General features: G+C 39.9%; 1 protein-coding gene across 2 annotated transcripts in view; it reads left to right on the top strand.

The window, feature by feature from the left end:
* cnnm2b (cyclin and CBS domain divalent metal cation transport mediator 2b) overlaps positions 1–2,557 on the top strand; it is a 43,947-nt gene extending 41,390 nt beyond the window's left edge. For both annotated transcript variants that reach the window (XM_076289984.1, XM_076289983.1), the window contains one exon: positions 1–2,557. This exon is cut by the window's left edge and continues 1,192 nt beyond it. The gene's annotated coding sequence lies outside the window, so the exon portion shown is untranslated.
* Positions 2,558–17,595: the final 15,038 nt, after the last annotated feature.

Genomic DNA, 17,595 nt, shown 5'->3' with positions numbered 1-17,595 from the left:
TGTAACGATGTTGCACACACACACCTCTGTGCTCTGGCAAGTATGTGTGTGTGTGTTTTTAAGTCACGTCTCACAAGTACTATAGTTTTAAATACATTCATGTGTATGTATTGGTGAGGGTATTTGAAGAGAAAATGTATATTGAAGATATTATTTTTACTATTATGCTAAATCAGGATTAAGGTACAATATCTTTTTTCACCTTTTTTAAAAAAAAGAATCACATTTTTGCCTTTTAAAATCATTAATTTTTTAACAAGTGCAATGAACCACATTTTATTTTACAAAAAGATTATTATTGATTTAAAATCACTGTATAGTAAATTATAGAATTATTGTAAGCATTTATGCACCATATGTTTGTACATTTGTTCCAATAGACACAATTGTATAGAACTTCCACCAGGTAGACTGTCCTGATGTTGATGTGTGTGCACTGCAGTTCAAACATTCTGCTAGGAGCTTTCATCCTCATTTTGGTCCGATGTCAGACCAATAATACTTTCTCCACATTCCATTAAAACCTAAGCAATATTGGAAATGCCTGATTGAAGTTCTGGCCTTCCCCTTGAGTGTTGTACAGTAGTTGACAGATAGGGTGCTAACTTATCATGAACATCGATTGGAAATGAATTACATGGATGATACACTGATAGTTCCTTCACGAGACTTAACACTACTGCTGACTTTTGTACTTAAGGAGATTTAGTTTTTAACAAACCCTTACCTGGGACCACATTTGTCTTAACTGACTGGATGATTGTTGAAAATCATAACAGCAAAACATGACCATGCAGCGACCATACCTGTCTTACCACTGATCATTAATGCTATTTTCACTGTTGGCCTTAATGTTTTAACGGCTTGAATGTGTGTGCGTTTAATGTTGTCCACTACAAAGGTCCAATTGATAGTCAGTATCCTGTTACTGACATGTTACTACTGACGATGATGCGTATGTTACTACTTATGAAAGCACCCCCTGTCATAATGTCAGTTTCAGTTATTCAGGAACATCCTCTCTGTTCACCAATGATTTGAGTAAATCAGTTCAGACCAAAGATTCTAGAACAGAGCTCCGCTCTAGAATCTTTGGTTCAGACTAAGCTTGGATCTATATGCATGTGACACTTCAACAGTTTATACTTAGTCTCTCCCTCTTGGCTTGGGGAGATTCAGTGGACTTCAGTCTGTCTGTTGGACAAACTCAGTATTACATATTATTTGTAATAATTAAAAGATTATATTTACTACTAAGGCAACACATACTGTACTGTATGGTGACATTCCAGTTTATGCAAATGATAGATTCAAAGCGATTAGATGTGCATTTCCTAATTATTCCACTGTTTTATTGTATTTTCACTGTTGTATTTGCCTTTGCTCCTGATACGTGTTCCTCAATGGTGGGGATTTTTGTATACGCTTTTAAAATAATGGGTATGGAAAATCTTGTACTAAATTAAGATGCTTGTATTTTTCATAGGCATCCAAACGTTATTTTTTATAAGGTCCAGTGCTGTGGACCACGTGTACGTGCTCTTGTTCTGAACGCATTTAGGTGAACTCAAAGCACCATTTTTTCTATGCCACTGTGTCTCCAATGAGACTTGCCCCACTTGTTTCAGTGTTCACCCACTTTGTCTTGCCAGCCAGGAGAAGAGGCAATGATACATGTGGTGCCACTGCAGCACAATATTGCTCATTTCAGATTATCGCAATAGACTTCTATTCTGGGAGAGAGAGGGGGGAGGGGGCGAGAGAGAGAGAGAGGGCAAGAGAGAGAGTGTTTTACAGCACATCCCTACAATATCTGGCCACTAGTAGGTGTGATATCCTTTTACATCCTGCCTCTCAAGAGCTTAACTAGTCTGAACCTTTTGAACTGTTGAATGTGTCTATATTTCTCTGTGTGTTTCCTGATCTTGCCCATTTTTAGTGATTCAATTTAACTTATTGAATTTAACACCTGTAGTTACAACAGACGTTCCTATGCATCAAGTAGTCTGCTCTGCAAGGACAATCTAAGAAAGAAAGAAAGAAAGAAAGAAAGAAAGACAAGTACACAGGACACTCTGTGCAGCTGATGTTAATGGATTGTCTTCTTGTTTGTATCACTATGCTCTATTCAACTTGTCAAAGCAGTGACCGTACAGGTGTTCTCCAACGGCTTCAGCCATAGTGGAGTCAGGCCAATTATGCATACAACAGACCGACGTGCTGCCACAACAATTTTTTTAATGGAGTTTAGGGTTTAATGGAGGTGTTTTTTAGTAAAAGAAAAACAATTCAAAGAGGGTGAAATGAGAACCCTCTAAACCCACAGTGTTTTCTTCTACCGTCATTTGTGAATGTGTCTCTCTCTTCACGGTGACCACCTGAGCTGCTGCTGCTGGCTAGCTCAATTCGGATCTGTGTCTGGTTTTGATGTGTATCAGTGGCCTCAGGCAGCAGCGTGTGCTCTGGTGTTTAAACTATAGTCCTGTACTGCCATGGGCGGATTATGAACTTTCGGGCCCCTGGGCCCAGATGCATTAAGGGCCCCCCACTAATTGTTATATATGTGGGAGGGAGGGGGGGGGGGGGGTTTGGGGGTCCTCCCCCAGAAAAAAAATTAATTTGTTTGATGTGATTTCCTGTATTCTGGTGCATTTTGGGGATGGCCAATACTAAATTCAATCAGATTCATAGCCTACATCCTGATTTGTTGATACTGAGGCAATGATTCCATGCAAAGGCTTGGGCTTCAGGGCCCCCTTGGGCCCGGTAGGCCCGTGCAGTAATCCTTCCCTGTGTACTGCTGCTATTTTGATTAATTTTCTGTTCTATGAATGAAGCGTATATATATATATATATATATATATATATATATAGTGCATTTGCACATTTCCCGTTGCCAACCTAAGGACAGTATGCTTATGTGTGCTAGTTGATGTTGTACGTACAATAAAAGGTCAATGATTAACAGAATGAGAGTTTGTGGTGGAGTATTTCTTTCCCTAGTTTAACTGTTTAGGTGTAACCAAACTGTTTAGGTGAAACACACAGAGAAAGAAGAAATAGCTGAATTCTCAGAAATTGCTTGTGGGGGAAACAAAGAGGTCGGGGGTGCAAGTGTACATGACGATTAATGAATATAACACCATTAGCATCTCCCTACTTTTTAAACGCTAAATCATGTAATCTCCCTACTTTTTAAACGCTAAATCATGTAATCCCCCTACTTTTTGAACGCTGAGTCATGTAATCTTTTACAGAAGTGTAAGTTTTACAAAACCATTACAGTCTAATTCCAGATGGAACTTTCTGTATCTTCTTGTGCATGCCTACATATTTAGAAAACACACTCCTCCATCATCAAGACTTCAAGGAGAATTCAAGGCAAATTTCGAGGTCGAGTTGCTGCAGCCAGGTGGCTAGTGCTACACTCTAGGGGCATGTTCCTGAGCCCCCATGTTAAATGGAATGGCAATAGGGTTGGGGCAAATATCCCATATAGAAATTCATGAACAGATATCATTACCAGGACAATTTCAATAGCTCAACACAACTGAAACAACAATTGGTTTCCTCAAATTCAACACAAAATATCACCAAAATGCTGCAGGAAGTGTAATACTGTCAAACTGACAGTCAAAAGTCTTGTCACCCTTCACAAAAAGTGTCTTTTGCACTGATAAAAGCACACTTTTCATTGTTAAAATCCAGTGCTAAGGTTATGGGTAGTCAGACGTCAGCTGTGAGAGCATTCCTGAGAAATATCAGTCCATTTCTAATGGATAATAGACTCACGTTTCTATTGGCTATTTGTGTTGCCAACACTCTAGGCCACCTGTAAGTGTATTTGTGTGTGTGTGTGTGTGTGTGTGTGTGTGAGCATGTGTTTGTGTGTGTTTGTGTGTTAGTTATGACAAAAACAATGCCATCCCATTCAATGCACTGATAGGGGCAGGTCTGTGCTGATGAGTATGCATGCTGCACTAGATGACTACTGCAAAAGAAATGCATCTATAAATGATGATACCTTAGCATTAACAGGAAAGCTAATGTACATTAAAGTGTTGCATATAGTTATCATTCATTGGGTTTTGCTTGTTGGTGTATTTTGCATTCCTTTTAAGCAGTACAATTATTGCCTCACAATTAGCGTGTGTGTGTGTGTGTATGCTTTTGTTGGTATGTTTTATTGCACCTGTCTGTCATTTGTCATCTCCTCAGTAACAACAGAAGTTTCTAGAGTATGACTGACTCATGTACATGACAGAGATGATGAACCAGAGACTGGTAGGCCAGCTTGTGTGTCTGTGACAGATAAAAGGCAGAGGAGTTCATTCAGAGCACAGGAGTTTGATAATCAGTTATTGTGTTATTTCTTCAGAAATGGCAACATTCAAGGCCAACTGTAAATGTGTGTGTGTGTGTGTGTGTGTGTGTGGGAGGGGGTTTATAACAAATAATTCCCTGGAAGTCCCTTTGAAGAACAAAACCTGCTTTTACCAGTTTTAATCTTGCATGTAGTTCTTAGTTTTAACCACACCCTTGCTGAACATGGCTCTCAAGTCTCATGCATTGGCTGTAAGAAATGTGCAATTGACAGACCTCACAAGACACAACATCTTTGACTTCTCGAATGTAATGTTATAATTTGATTATGAAATAAAAGATGAACTGACGATCGAATACAAGTTTTTACAATAAGTTTGCATAGACTGTATTAGTGTTGGTATGGTGTTACTACTTTAGCCTAAATGTCCCATCAACAATTAATGAGAACATTAACAGATCCTAAATTTGCACGATGGGCTGGTGGCTAGTTACGTAGGCCTATAAAATCTATTCTAGCTAACAGTAATTGTTATTTGTGATTAGGCTACAAATTATTTGTGATTAGGCTACAGCGGCAAGTGATTATTTTGGACAGCAGTGGGTGACAGGCAATTGTAGCATAACAATGTATGTCTCTGTATGAGGGGACATTTTAAGCATAATATGTTTAAATATGGGGGGGGGGCTATATTATGATTATGGCCTTGGGTCCTGTGCTCTGCATTTGTGTGCTCTTATAGGCTACTGTGATCAATCTAATTAGCTGAGCACATTACATTACAGCCAAACCATTTTTATTTAAAGCTACATTGTGCAATTTCTTTGAGTTGATTCTTAGCAAAAATATGTGCTCAACATATAATGTTAGGGCCTACAAATGATGCGTTTTAAGCTGGAGTATGTTGCAATATACTATCTCACCGCTAGATGGGAGAATTTCCCCAAAGAGTTAACCCAAGAAATACACAATGTAGCTTTGGGCTCTATTTTGACGATTTAAAACACACTGATCTTAGACAGGTCATCTGCTGGAAACATTAGGCCTATTTTTTGGTCAAAGTTTTCTCCATGGATTCCTGGTCAGAACCCCTATAAAGCATCACAGTCCCGCCCACAGCCGATGCCGGAAGTAAAAATTCAATGCAATTTCTCCATTGACAATTGTGGTATAAGCCATAAAAACTTAACTGCACGTGGTAGACTTAAAACCAGCTACGGCTGTACTAAGCGATTGTATATGCTCATATAGACGCCAAAAGTTCATGGGGCACTAACCTTGTTTTCAGATAAATGTATTTTAATCACAATTTCTTGGATAAGTACTTCATTACCCACAATCCTGAACAATCCCACAATCTCACAGTGATGCCTCTGATTGGTGGAAAGGCAATTATGGTCATAGTTTGAAACTTTCTCCAGAGCCCGTCTACGGAGAGCCTCCCCACTCTCTATGAATCCCATACAAACCGAATTTGGCTGCAGTTAACCAGAGTTCACCTAGATGGCGATCGCGGGCGAGTCCAAAATACATGGGGTCTTATGGAGCTACATGGCTAAATTTATTGTTTTCACCTATTTAACAACTGAAACCCTCAAATTTAATTTTATTTTTCGCAAAATGGATATGGATTATCAATCAAAAGTGAAATAATCCGGGAGTCATGTCCTTTCGTTTTCTTACAGGTTGGGTCGTTGTTGCCCATAACACGCTAGCATTGATGTTATGCTATGCTATGATCATGCTAATGAATGACGTCATTGACACGTTTGAAAGGCTTTTTAGAAAGCCTTTTAGAAAGCTTTTTAGAACAATTAAGTGACTTTAAAAAATATAATACTCAACCAAGTGTATTGTCTTTGGATTTTTAGGGGTACAGCTCCATAGACCTCCATTCATTCTGGACTCGCCCGCGAGCGCCCCTAGATGCAGTACCACACCGGAAGGTTCTCCCCTCTGCTTTCTCAGCTAAAATTATTGACAAAGATGGTGGAGTCTTTTACTGCCTATGGTGAAAATCTTAATGTGATTAAAAACTTTCTTGAGGAATATTGGTATTTGTATAAACCACAATCCTTGTTGATACATCACACGAACTTAGTCAGGGCCAATACACTATCAAATAGACCACTGTAAATGTTAGTTTAAACACTCAAACTTTTCAGGTAACCGATAACCTTTAGCATTTCCGACATTGTATCAAAGATCGTTAAGGCGGAGATACGCTTTAACAATCTTTGATTGTATGTCATTACATAATGCAGCTAACATTAGCCTACATGCTGCAACACAGGTATGAAATATATTATGTTTTAGTGAGTGTCCAAAGGGGTGAAAGCCACTTTAAATTGGGTCACATTATTGACTGTTGTGTGTCCGAGAGTCAGCTTGTGGGTTTTGTAAAGGCCAGCATGAGGGACAAGACCTACAAAGTTGTGAGTCCATGCATCAGCCCAACTGAGCAGTGATAATGACAGCATAGGATGACAGTCAGGTACGAAGCACTGCATCATGATGCTAACGTTAACGTTAACGGCTTTCACACACACACAATATAAAATACACAATGATAAATATAAAATTAAATATCAAAACACTATTATTTACATGATTACTCCTGAAATAACTGATATTAACTGCACATTCACTATATAAAAATCACTGTTTGGAGGAAAGGGTTTGCGTGCTGTCGCCGGTTTGAAATGATTGACACAGTTTGTCCTTGCTTATATTATTCAGTGAGGCGCGGTGGTTTATGGGATGAGTAGTTCCTTCGCTCGGAAATGAAAATATGTACAGTCTTGACTTTTTTTGGATTTTCTCTTCGTTTTTTCACTTGAAATTATATGTTGTATGCTTATGAGTTATGCCGTAGCTGGTTAGCCTAAGACTACGTTTACACGAAGCAGGGTATTTTCCTAAACGAATATCTGGCCATCTACGTTTGCAAATAAAACTGCATTTACACGAGACCGTTTTTTTTTAAATGTGTTTACACGAACCCGTGTACATACATGCTGTCATGAGCACGCCAAACCACAGTGGCAGTCTAACGATAAGCTCAAGCTCACATTAACCAATCAGAATCCTGAAAAGTCGCACGTGAGAACATGTAAATGTAAACATTGGTTGCACATTTGGTGTACTTCTGTCGCATACTGTGACGTTGGCTGCCCAAAACTCCATTTACCAGTTTACAACCAAACGCATTAAACAAAGTTTTCCAAAAAAATCACTTTGGCCGGCGTTTTTTTGGATAACCGTTTTACGGGGCGAATTCTCCGTTCGCGTCTAAATGAAAGTCTCAAACGTAGGGAAATGTCTTCGTTTATAAAAATACACATGCTCGTGTAAACGGGGTCTAAGACATGCTGTAAAACTCTTTAGATACGGATTTTTCCAAAACGTCAATATGGGACAAATGAATGGGAATCTTACTTCCAGCACCTAACCGCATTTTGGCTGTGGGCGGGACTGTGCAGCCCTATTGGAACAGATTAAAACTTGGCGCATGTTGAATTTTGTCCAAAAACCCAATATGACCGCCGTATTCCAAAATGACACACTTTTTGATATGCTATGGGGACATTTCCGGTAAAAACAGTGTCATTTTAGCAAAAAACTGTCCTTTTCTATCAAATACATATTTACAGAGGATAACTGATGATTTTAAAACTCTAAGTATTTTTCTAACAATTTTAAATCATTTAAAAATTATAATTTTGTCAGATATTTGTCAAATATCAGAAATCATCAAATTTCCTTCAAACATAAACCTCTTACAGGTTAAAATACAGTTAAAATAAATTGGGTACCTTAACTTAAACAGATTAAAACATATGGCATTTAGACATTTTTCCAAAAACTCAATATAAATTCTAGCCTGATGAGCCAAACCCACATTAAAATTTAGGGTCTGGGGACTCACCGTTCGCAGTGCTCAGTCCGAGGGGCGGGATAATCGGTTGTCTTTCAAATTCGCTCTGCACGCAATAGGATAGCGCTACAACTCATGAGTCCCATGCGTTTTCTCCATGGGCGTAGATTTAGGGTGGGACGCTAAGGACTAGTCCTAATCAAAATTTTAAGATGACAAAATTGTCCCCACCAATATTTTAGCGAACTTATTTGTGCTGCTGATCCTTCCGACAGCCATGCACTACAGTACAAGAAACCTAGCCTAGCATATATCGTCACAGGTGACAAGCTAACCATCGCCGTGTTGTGCTAATGCTGGGAACAGGCAGGGATGGACAAAAATACATCAGAATGTATTTCAAAATAAAATACCTAATAGGCCTACCCTCATTTTTAATGTATCAAAATAAAATACTGTATTTTTGTATTTAGAAAATACTCAAAATACTTTTTTCAAGGAAGTATGGAAGCACTGCAAAAACGCTTTTTTATCCCAAACATTTAGCCTATTAAAACTATATAGTAAAAAACAATACAATTTGGCCCCTGTCATACTAAATAGTATACCGTATGCAAGTTCATGTAGTGTGATCAGAATGAAAAATAATTCAAGAATTTACATTTACATTTAGCTGATGCTTATCCCATATGACCTACTGGTTAGCGCTTCGGACTTGTAACCGGAGGGTTGTCGGTTCGAACGCCGACCAGTAGGCACGGCTGAAGTGCCCTTGAGCAAGGCACCTAACCCCTCACTGCTCCCCGAGCGCTGCTGTTGTTGCTGGCAGCTCACTGCGCCAGGATAAGTGTGTGTTCACTGTGTGCTGAGTATGTTTCACTAATTCACAGATTGGGATAAATGCAGAGATTACATTTTCGGGATCAAAAGAGTATACTTATACTTAACCACATTAATCAATAGGCCAAAATCATAATTATGTTTCTGTGCCGAATTTCGTAATTCAAGTCCAGTGCAGAACTGAATAAGAAAATCATAAGGCTATGTGTCTTGAAGTTCCAGTATGTGAGAAACTTGACATGCCTTAATATCTCCAACCTCAAGTATGCAGCTAATAAGGAAATAGAATTGTTATTTAATTAAACAAGGTGAACTTCTCCCCACTGTGGAATGCAGATAAGTATGCTACAAGGAAGGGAATTCAAACACACTCAACACCTTACCATCTATTGATGTCATTGTGGTTCATTGAGATATCTGACATTTTTTCTGTTAAAGATCAGCATGGAGCCAACAGGACATTGTTGCCTTTGTCGGTGTCCTTATGTGAAGTTGCACAGGTAAACTTGCTCATCTTTACTTGCGTACGACTTCACACCAATGCTTCAGGGCAGCCGTGGCCTACTGGTTAGCGCTTCGGACTTGTAACCTGGGTTGCCGGTTCAGCAATAGCCGTCACTGAAAAGCTGGGAGTGTCGTTGAACACAGCTGTTCTCACATTAACTGATTGCGGTAAACATAAACCATTGTTGCCTAATTATCAATTATTCATTACACCTGTGTGTAGGATCTACCATTTTAGTGTTTTTCACATATAGTATTTTGCAGTATTTTTAAAATGCAAAAATACACACCAATAAAGTATTTTGATACTAAATACAGAGCCATTTCCTTCAACTCAATAAAATACAAATGACAAAATACTATTTTGTATTAGAAATACATATTACATGTTTCAGAAATACTACCCATCCATGAGAACAGGCAGATTACATCCTTATAGTTGGCCATATGATGACATACTTAGGTTAATCTTAGGTTAAGCCTAAAGTTACAGCATTTCTATCACAATTGACCAGACTTCGACCTTTGGTATGCTTTTAACAAAATTCTGGCTATGATTGTTCCTTGTATTGCATCATGAGACATCACTGCGCCTATTGCATTCTACTGTTGTTAGCCTGCTCAGTCATTATGTTATACCACATCGCCCTCCATTAGAAGTGCAATGAGCTGCATTGAGCATAATAAACTGCATTTAGAATTCCAAATCCATATTTCTAGATATTTTGGTAAAAGTAACTTAAAAGTAGGCTAATACAATAGTAGTGTAATGCCTTACAATTCAGATACAGTAATATTATAATGTAACAAATTACTTTGAAATGACAGTAATGAGTAATACATAACTTTCCCAACACTGATGATAACCACTTTCTATGTGTGTATGCGTGTGTGTGTGTGTGTGTGTGTGTGGAGGGTCAATCAAATTCCATGATTGCCACTGATGTGAATGATCTCACAAATCACACAAACCAAATCAAATTTTAAAAAAAAGCAAAAGTATCGAGATTCTTCACTTAGTATTGGTATTGAAACAATAATGTTGGTATTGCGACAACAGGAGTTGGGGATGTGTCCCCACCAAAGCTAAGACCAAACCTACGCCCTTGGTTTTCTCACCAGCAGAGCTAGTTGGCTAGTTCAAACTTTTGCCAACTTAAAAAGAAGATTAACTCATGTCACGCTGTACGCCAACAGCAACATCCATCTTCCTTGTTTTCAAGTAGCAGGGAATTCACGCCGAACTGTTGCAACTCTGCCATCAATCATTATGTTAAGCCTGCCTAACGACTCTATGCACGATGTGATTGGCCCTATCGAAGTTTAATTTTTCCAGCTCGCAAGCCAAAGGAGAGTTTTATAGACTAGCCCAGGCAGCCGCTAGGGTGTGTCTAGATTTCTAGGCTATAAAAATTCAATAATATCCCCAAAATGGTGAATTTTTGGGCCTGCAAAGTGCAGTAGAAGAGGGGTTTAGTAGATTAAGTGGCAAGGGCTGCATAAAAAAGGTGGGGGATGATTGGGATTGGGTGGGGGCACCAGCAAGGAGCACCCAAGAGCAACAGGGGCAAGGAAAAACTCCCTTACCAAGGAAGAAACCTTGGGCAGATCCACGGCTCAAGGGGCTAACCCAACTGCCAGGGGTCTTGGTGTGTGTGTTGGGGGGATGACAGGGAAGATGGGATAGTGTGCTGTGTATGTGGGGAGAGGGCAGTGTGCAATATGTGTGTTGGAGAAGCTTCCTCATGAGACAATGTGCTGTGTATTGGGGGGGGGGGGGGGGGGGCAGTGTGCTGTAAGTATGTTGGGGATGTGTGTTGGAGAAGCTTCCTGATGAAATAATGTGCTGTGTATGTAGGGGGGGGGGGGCAGGGACTTACTATTGCAAGCAGAGTAGGCTAGGCAATCAAGGACATGGGTAGATGGAGGAGAAATCAAAAATAATAAATAAAAAGTTATATGGAGATGTGCAAAAGTTGGAGAAAGTCAGATATGTGTGTGTGTGTGTGTTTGTGTGTTTTGACGTGTGATGAAATAAGAAAATAAATAAAAGGTCTGTAGCATAGGGAGAGGGATGTAAAAGTGCTAAAAGTCTTGTAGGTGTGTGTGTGTGTGGGGGGGGGGGGGTCATGAGTGCTGAGTAGTGAATGAGTGCAAAGTCAGTATAGTGTGAGTTCAGAGTTGGGAAATGTTTGAGAGTGCTGAGGAGTGAATGTGTGCAAAGTCAGTATAGTGTGAGTTCAGAGTTCGGATGGCCTGGGGATAAAAACTTCTCCTAAGTCTCTCAGTTCTGGCTTTGTGACTACATAGGCGTCTTCTTGATTTCAGCGGTAGGAATAATCCATTGTTAGGATGAGAAGAGTCCTTCAGAATCTTTTGGGCTCTTAGGAGTACTCTTCTGGAATAAATATCTTGTAGAGCAGGGAGTTGAGTTCTTATAGTACGTACAGCTGAGCGCACTACTCTCTGCAGAGTACTACAATCTCTAACTGTGGAGTTCCCATACCAGGTGATGATACTACCAGTTAGAACACTCTCAACCGCTGAAGTGTAGAAGGCCTTCATGATGGATGTAGAAACTTTGAATTTCCTTAGCTGACGAAGGAAGTAGAGTCGTTGTCTGGACGTCTTCAGAACATATTGAGTGTTAACAGTCCATGTTAAGTCTTCAGTAATGTGGACACCAAGGTATTTAAAACTTGTGACTCTCTCTACAGGTTGCCCGCTGATCATTAGTGGGGTGTAACTGTAGTTCTGCTGCTGCCTTCTGTAATCCACTACCATTTCCTTGGTTTTGTTGATATTCAGTGTCAAGCTGTTAAATTGACACCACTGTGCCACCTCATCAACCTGATCCAAGTAGAGCTGTTCATTGCTGTTACTAATCAGGCCCAAGATCACTGTGTCATCTGCAAACTTGATGATGGAGGTATGACTACTGTTGGCTTTGCAGTCATGTGTGTAGATGTTGTACAGCAGTGGACTCAAAACACAGCCTTGGGGAGCACCAGTGCTGATGGTTAATGAGTCAGATGTCAGACCCCCCACTCTAACCACTTGTGAACGGTTGGTGAGGAAGTCAAATATCCAGTGACACAGGGTGGTGTTCAGTCCTAAGGCCTTCATCTTTGTGACCAAGGTGAGAGGTACTATCGTGTTGAATGCTGAACTAAAGTCAATGAACAGCATCCTCACATAATTCCCATTCCCCTCCTCCAGAGGATACAAGGAAGTTTATTGTCACATGCATATAGTTACTGGAAGTAAGAAATGCAGTGAAATTATGTCTGGTGTCAGCCTATTTGTGCATTTATGGGGGGGGGGGGGTGCAGTGTGCTGCAAGTATGGTGAAGGGACTTACTATTACAAGCAGAGTACTGTATGTATGATGTATGTGAGTGATGACAGTGAAGATGTGTGTGTGGGCAGGAGGGGAGTGGAGCAGTGACTGTGTGTGTGTGTGTGTAGTGTGTGTGTGTGGGTAGGTGGGGGCAGTGTGCTGTAAGTATGTAGAGGATGTGTGTTGGAGAAGATCCTGAAGACAATGTGCTGTGTATGTAGGGAGGGGGGGGCAGTGTGCAGCAAGTATGTAGAGGAGGCTTACTGTAGCAAGCAGTGTGCTGTATGTATGTGTGGTGATGACAGTGATGATGTAAGTGTGTGTGTTTTTTGTGTGTGTTGGGGGTGGGGGGGGGGGGGGCAGAAAGGCTAGGCAATCAAGGACATGGGTAGATAGATGGAGGAGAAATCAAAAATAATAAATAAAAAGTTCTATGGAGATGTGCAAAAGTTGGAGAAAGTCAGATGTGTGTGTGTGCGTGTGTGTGTGTTTTGACGTGTGATGAAATAAGAAAATAAATAAAAGGTCTGTAGCATAGGGAGAGGGATGTAAAAGTGCTAAAAGTCATGTAGGTGTGTGTGTGTGTGTGTGTGTGGGGGGGGGGGGTCATGAGTGCTGAGGAGTGAATGAGTGCAAAGTCAGTATAGTGTGAGTTCAGAGTCGGGAAATGTTTGAGAGTGCTGAGGAGTGAATGTGTGCAAAGTCAGTATAGTGTGAGTTCAGAGTTCGGATGGCCTGGGGATAAAAACTTCTCCTGAGTCTCTCAGTTCTGGCTTTGTGACTACATAGGCGTCTTCTTGATTTCAGCGGTAGGAATAATCCATTGTTAGGATGAGAAGAGTCCTTCAGGATCTTTTGGGCTCTTAGGAGTACTCTTCTGGAACAGATATCTTGTAGAGCAGGGAGTTGAGTTCTTATAGTATGTTCAGCTGAGCGCACTACTCTCTGCAGAGTACTACAATCTCTAACTGTGGGGTTCCCATACCAGGTGATGATGCTACCAGTTAGATGGAAATGATCTTAGTAACTACCAGTCTTTGCTATCATCTTTTTCATTCACTGTTACACTTGCAAAAAAGACATTCTATCAGAGCAAGATTGAGAGCGCAACTGACAGTAGAAAACTTTTTTCAACTTTCAAGTCTCTTCTCAATCCTCCACCACTGCCATCAGCTACTTCATTGTCAGCAGATGACTTTGCAATATTTTCACTGAAAGTTGCTTAAATAAGTGCTCAGTTTGATGAGCCTATTAGGAGAAATCAATATAAATTCAATGATATCCCCAAAATGGTGAATTTATGGGCATAAACAATCACAGGAACGGAGAGCACTGGGCTGCTCATTCCACCAACGAGGAACCACTGAGGAAAAGAGTCTAGAATTTGATCTGCTCATCAGATGACCGTAGTGAGTGGTTGGGGATGTACAGCTGGATCATAGAATTGAGATAGCCGTAAGCAGATCCAGTAAGTGTCCTATAGGCCAGGTAAATTATAGGGAGCCAATGTAACTAGGAGAGGAGTTGCATGTGTCCTCTTTGGCTGATTGAACGATCTTACTACACAATCAGGCAGGCCAGCTAACATTGAAATACAATAGTCCAGTTTGGATATAACCCTGTCCTGCACAAGAAGTTGTGTGGAATCTTGTATCAGATAAGACCTGATCTTCCTATTGCTGTAAAGGACAAACCATGATTTTGCAATTCAAGCTACATGCTCAAAGAAATTAAATTGGTCATCAATTATGATGCCAAAGTTACGTGCCAGTTGGGTTAGTCTAGTTAGTTTAGTGAAGAGGAGTCAAGCCGGATGGTAATCTGTTGGGGAATAGCTGTTTTAGCTGCTATTTAACACCAAAAGCTCAGTTTTTGAGAGATTAAGTTGAAGGTGTTGGTCTGTCATCCAGACTGAAATATCAGGCATGCAGAAATCTGATGGGAAACAGTCCTCAGGTGGTAAAGACAGGTTAAGTCGTCCCCATAGCAGTGATAGTCAAATCCATGGGAGCAAATTGTCTCACCCAAGGAAGTGGTGTAAATAGTGCCCTAATACTGATCCTTAAGGCACACCTGTGGTGAGGTCATGATACTTTGATACAAGACACACTGAAAGAACGCCCTTTAAGTTAGGATTCAAACCAGTCAAGATCTTTCCCAGAAATTCCCAGTTCAGACAGTGTAGAAATGAGAATGTCATGGTTTACAGCAGTGGTCCCCAAACTACCTCATTTTAGGTGGCCCCCCAAAACATGTCCGTGGTATATAGGATCCGGCCCGCACGGGAGTACGACATCGTCAAACTATAACCTCCGTAATTTCCCCCATTCATTCTCTATGGCGGGTCTTAACAGTACACATGTAATACTCTTTTTTGTCCACTGGTGGTTGTTTTGGCGCTGTTTCACGTTTGCCATCGAAAACGGAATAGTAGGTTTGTATAGTAGGCCTACCTGCAAACAATGTAAGAGGCCTCTGCATCAGTGCTCAAAGTATTCTAAAAATGTATCAATTAATTGTTTATAACTAACTAACTTCTATTCAAGTCATAATTCTGGAACTTTCTTGTATAATTAAGCAATATAGCACGAGTGAGAGTGGGGATGGTCATGGATATTCCCACGGGTGTTGTTCGGCCGTAGCCACGAGGCTGAGGCCGAGTGGCGCAGGCAACAACAGCCGTGGGAATATCCATGACCAATCCCACGATCACGAGTGCTATATTTATTTTATACATTTATATATTTCTTTTCATACAATTCTACCACAAACTAAACTAGATGTACCGCAGAGCGGTACAAAATATAACTGCCGCCCAGTCCAGCACATTTTTTCCACAAAAATAAATCACGCTGAAAGGCCTATATGATTCTAACTGTCTCACTAAATTGCATTATCCACACTCAATTCTCACTGATATCTGCTAGACAACAAGTACCAAAACATGATTAGTTCATAGATTTCACATGTAAAATTCACTTTATACAGCCCCACCTCCATCTTGCCTGTTCATAATTCTGAGAAATTCTTGAATTGTGTGCATGTGTGCATGTACATGTTTATGTTGTGTGTGTGTGTGTGTGTGTGTGTGTGCCTGCGTATGTGCCTGTGCATGCAAGCGTACATATGTCTACTGTGTGAGTATGTGTCATACGCATGATTACTGTGAATGTATGTGTGTGTGTGTGTATCTGTTTGTGCACATGTGTGCACATGAAATGGGTTAACATGACCCCTGGAGGCAAACATACGGAAAAAAATGGTCATCCTAGTCCCTACAGTTCTCAAGATATTCACAGAGAACTGTGTCTGCCCTACCCTCCTTTCGGGGGGTCCAGTCCAGCGGGGGGGCTGCAGATGAAAAACGAAAAACGACGGTTCCATGCTATCCATGTGGGGTTACATGCCCACCAAGTTTCGTCTACCCCGGTCTTTCAGTGTCCCGGGAATCCTTGATGGAAATTTGGACATGCGAAAAAGAAAGAAAAAAAAAAAGAAAAAAAAAAAATCTGACTAAACCTATATGACCGCCGCTTCGCTGCGCGGCGGTCATAATAATAGAATAAATTATAATAGTAACAATATATGTAGCCGAGTGATAAAATAGTATTTTTTATAATTCAATCACCTTTATGGAACTATCTTGTTTCTTATATCAATTAATATTTGTCAAAATGTTTTTAATTGGGAAAAAATCCTCTAGCTAGTATACCCCAAGAAATACGCCATTTTGGGGATATTATTGAATTTATATTGAGTTTTTGGGAAAATGTCTAAATGTCATGTTTTAATCTGTTTAAATTAAGGTACCCAATTTATTTGAACTGTATTTTAACCTGTAAGAGGTTTATGTTTGAAGGAAATGTGATGATTTCTGAAATTTGACAAATATCTGACAAAAGTATAATTTTTTAATGATTTAAAATTGTTAGAAAAATACTTAGGGTTTTAAAATCATCAGTTATCCTCTGTAAATATGTATTTAATAGAAAAGGACAGTTTTTTGCTAAAATGACACTGTTTTTACCGGAAATGTGTAAAAAGTGTGTAAAAATGTGTCATTCTGGAATATGGCGGCCGGAAATGTGTAAAAAGTGTGTAAAAATGTGTCATTCTGGAATATGGCGGCCATATTGGATTTTTGGACAAAATTCAACATGCCCCAAGTTTTAATCTGTTCCAATAGGAGTTCTGACCAGGAATCCATGGAGAAAACTTTGACCAAAAAATAGGCCTAATGTTTCCAGCAGATGACCTGTCGATCTTCACCTTACCTTTTGAAGATATCTATGAGGTGCACGTGCTGTCTAAGGTTTCTCAGTGACTACATGAAGGGAACACGTGACCAGCATAGAAATCAGTGGAGTTTATATTGAAATTTTGGCTTAGCATAGTAGACATCTCAAGGTTGTTTCAATTATTGAATAGTCTTACCTATGAATTTGAGGAGTTTGAAGACACACAATGAGCAATGGTTGATTAGCCTACATTTACATAAGTATTCTGCAGACTATTTTTAATGGCCAAACCAAGAGAATTTAAAAGAGTATGAAAGGCCTATGTGTTCTGAGCTTGCTATTGGGTAAAACATGGGTTCCACAATTTAGTTATATTAAACAGACTAGTCACTAATATGTACATACAGGCTATTTTGAACCTTTGAACCGGTCCAGGGTTCTTTCATGAGAAACAATACAATGTGCACACTCA

The sequence above is a fragment of the Alosa pseudoharengus genome, unplaced genomic scaffold, assembly GCF_046254945.1.
Source record: "Alosa pseudoharengus isolate Yale_2024_CS ecotype anadromous, Long Island Sound unplaced genomic scaffold, YU_APseudo_1.1 YU_APseudo_1.1_scf_1, whole genome shotgun sequence".
In the NCBI taxonomy this organism is placed as follows: Eukaryota; Metazoa; Chordata; class Actinopteri; order Clupeiformes; family Clupeidae; genus Alosa; species Alosa pseudoharengus.
This window is presented reverse-complemented; position numbering and strand designations above follow the sequence as displayed.